Below are 4057 nucleotides of genomic sequence, written 5' to 3'. Positions count from 1 at the left end.
GAATGACATTTTAGTGGTTGTCTTCTGTAAATTAGGAAAAAAAAATTATGATATTTATTTTTTGCTCAGAAAAACAAAAACAACAATTAAATTAAATTAAACAGAAAACTTTTTGAATTTTTTTTGGAAAAACAACAGTGGCTGTTTTTATGCGTAAACCCTTTTTTCGTCTTTGACCCATATATAGTATAATACCTGTTTGCATTTTATCTTCTATTTAGAGTCAAACCAAAATATATCATTTTTGATATGTTTTTACTAATGGGCACAGGACACTCTAGTTAATTTATGTAAGTGAGGATAGCAAAATAAAGTAAACAGAGACATATTATACCCAAAAATATTTAATGGACTACTAGTAAAACTGATAACAATTTGGGACCAAAAATTATTTAGACTTTGACCTGACCATGTTTTGCTAAGTGTTTTTCTTTAATTGCTAATGTAACCTTTTCACACCATAGACTGAACAAAATTAAACATTGCATGGTAACTGGTCAACAAAGTATTGATAGTTGTGTAAATATTGTCATACTAACAGAATTTTTGATTGTTTGTAATCTATTACATACCTTTCTATCAAAGTTATCCAACATTATCAAGATGAATTTGTTCTGAAACAGTTTAACTATGAGTTCTTCTCATATGTTTTTACATTTTCCTAAACTATAGCGAATAAACTCTGATAATGTGAAAAATGTTGAAGTTATCTGAATAAATGAATGCAATGTCAAATGCTTTCAGAATAATCTGTGATATGGCACTTCATCTCTCCAGTTCTTGAGGTGTTGTTAATGTTTGGCTTTCAATGAAGTCAGTGTGTTTTTTTCCCCCACTGTGTTTTTGGGAAAATGCCTGAAATAAGGTCTCTAATGAACACAACCTCAAGATATTTTCACAGTTTATTCTACAAAATAAAACACATTGGTAATAGCCAATTTGCGAACTGCTTGTTAGTCTTGAAAAAGTGAAATTGAAGATTATTTTAATGAGTAGGATGTGCCGTAAACACATTATCACAGAGCTTATTTTCTGCAGTAATCAAAAATAAATGTTGAGGGAACCTTGACAAACTTCCAGGTTGGCTTACAAAAATACAACTCTGTAATATAAGATTTTTTTTAATGATTATTTTTCAGTCTCTTACAGGTTTTGGTTAATGTATCTCTAAGACTTGTGTACGAAAATGACTGTTATGATTATATTGATGTAGTCCACACTTTTGTTGTTTTGGCGGGCAAAGAATATTAAACGGGTTAATATGTAAATGTGGGTGGTCATATATTAATTGTTTACACATCATTTTGATCAAGCTATCTTTGCAGTTTAGCTTTAGTAAAAGTTTGCATTGTGAATGTTAAAGTATGGCTATGTAATCATTGATACCTCAATATTTTTTCTAATATATGTTATTTGTCTAGAAATGTACATTAAAGGATTAGTTCATTTCCAGAATAAAATTTTCTGATAATTTATGCGCCCAGATGTCATCCAAGATGTTCATGTCTTTCTTTCTTCAGTCAAAAAGAAAAACATTCCAGGATTTTTCTCCATATAGTGGCGTTCAATGGGAGCCAATGGATTGAAGGTCCAAATTGCAGTTTCAATGCAGCTTCAAAGGGCTTTACACAATCCCAGCCAAGGAGCTAGGTTCTTATCTAGTGAAACGATCTGTCATTTTCTAAAAAAAATTAAAAATGTATATACTTTTTAACCACAAATGCCCAATGACCCAGTGTTTACAAGGCAAACGTGCAAAGAAAGTCAAACATGCTTTACAAAAAAAAAAGATAAAACAACGATGTCAGACGATTTTGGAGTTTTGGAGAAAATGAGAGTTTTTCGGCCTACCCTACCTTTTTTAACTAAAATACACAGACAAAGAACTAACCGCACGTGACTTTTCCAACGTGATTATGTAATGTGTGAAGATACAGTATGCATGCACATTTGTATTTTTTTTTTAGAGAATGACCAATCATTTCACTACATAAGACCCTTATTCCTCGGCTGAGATTGTGTAGAACCCTTTGAAGCTGCATTGAAACTGCAATTTGCTCCCATTGAAGTCCACTATATGGAGAAAAATCCTGGAATGTTTTCCACAAAAACCTACATTTCTTTTTGAATGAGGAAAGAAAGACGTGAACATTTTGGATGACATGGGGGTGAGTAAATGATCATGAAATTTTCATTCTGGAAATTTTTAAAATGTGGGCTGTTTTACTTGTGCGTATTAGACAGCAATGTACATTTTGCGTTTGACATGGCGAATATATCACTTCACTATGAAAAGCATTCATTTTGTTGAGAGTCCCTCATGGAGAGAAGTCCATTTTCAGGCCCTTTATCTGAAAAAATATGAGTTAGTGAATCTATGAATCTATATCTAATTAAGCAATAAGGTACGAGAGCTTCGTGTCGTGCCTAACAATGCCCTTCAGCCGTGATTTATTCACGATACAGCACGGCCTCAAGTACCTTATTGCTTTTATAAAACGGTTATCACACAATAAAAATATTAATAACCAAAATATATAATAATTTATATATATATTAGGTTGTACGTTTTCATAAAGTAAAATCATTAACTGCCTTCCGCTGTAAAAAGTAGTCCCTAACTGCTGCAGCTTTGTTTACGTTGCTAAGGGTGGTTGCTAAGGAGGTTCAATGATACACAAAACCGTTGAGTGAAGCGGTCATAGCAGTCATAGATATATATACATAGATACCGCATTGGACCGCTCCAAGCACGTAGATGCGTCCGCCATATTGGAACGGTCCACTTGACGTCATTCACCATACTGTAGGTTCGCAGACCAACGGCTGTGCAGGACTGTGGCATTTCGAATATTCAGTGATTGCTATGAGATCTATGGGTGAATGACGTCAAGTAGACCGCAGTGAAATGGCGGATGGCTTACGTATAACGGCCCATAGAAACAGTCGCTAATGAGGCATCTACGTATACATATCTATGATAGCATTTGACCAATCAGAATTGAGGAATGGAACTAACCGTTTTATAATATGAATTAATTAATCATTGCAGGATTTTTCCCCATATAGTGGACTTTAATGGGAGCCAACGGGTTGAAGGTCCAAATTACAGCTTCTTAGGGCTCTACACAATCCCAGCCAAGGAATAAGGTTCTTATCTAGCTAAACGATCTGTCATTTTCTAAAAAAAAACAAAAAACTAAAAAACTAAAAAGTATATATTTTTTAACCACAAATGCCCAATGACCCAGCGTTTACAAAGCAAACGTGCAACGAATGTCAAACACTCTTTACAAAAAAATAAAAAAAGGTGAAAACAACAATATCAGACGATTTTGGATTTGGAGGAGAAAATGAGAGTTTTTTGGCATACCCTACCTCTTTTAACTGAAATATACAGACAAAGAACTAACCGCACATCTTTTTTCCAACGTGATTATGTAATGTTTGAAGACGTGCATGCACATTTTAGAGAATTACCAATCATTTCACTAGATAAGACCCTTATTCCTCAGCTGGGATTGTGTAGAACCCTTTGAAGCTGCATTGAAACTGCAATTTGGACCTTCAACCCATTGGCTCCCAATGAAGTCCACTATATGGAGAAAAATCCTGGAATGTTTTCCACAAAAACCTTAATTTCGTTTCGACTGAAGAAAGAAAGACATTTTGAATGGCATGGGGGTGAGTAAATTATCATGAAATTTTCATTCTGGAAATAAACTAATCTTTTAAAATGTGGGCTGTTTTACTTGTGCGTATTAGACAGCGATTTTCCTTTTTGCGTTTGACATGGCGAATATATCACTTCACTACAAAAAGCATTCATTTTGTTGAGAGTCCCTCATGGAGAGAAATCCATTTTTAGGCCCTTTATCGAAGAAATATGAATTAATGAATCTATATGTCATTATCCACTGGAACCGGCTCATAATTTTATGCCGAACGATTGCACACTTCATTATAATGCACGAGCGCTGGTTTAAAAGTTGCCTGTCTGATAAATGAATCCACTTCAGTGATAAAGCTCCATTTTCTCTGTGTTTTTCAGGGTTCA

The sequence above is a fragment of the Garra rufa genome, chromosome 15, assembly GCF_049309525.1.
Source record: "Garra rufa chromosome 15, GarRuf1.0, whole genome shotgun sequence".
NCBI classification, from domain to species: Eukaryota; Metazoa; Chordata; class Actinopteri; order Cypriniformes; family Cyprinidae; genus Garra; species Garra rufa.
The sequence above is the reverse complement of the archived record's forward strand: the minus strand, read 5'-3'. Positions refer to the sequence as shown.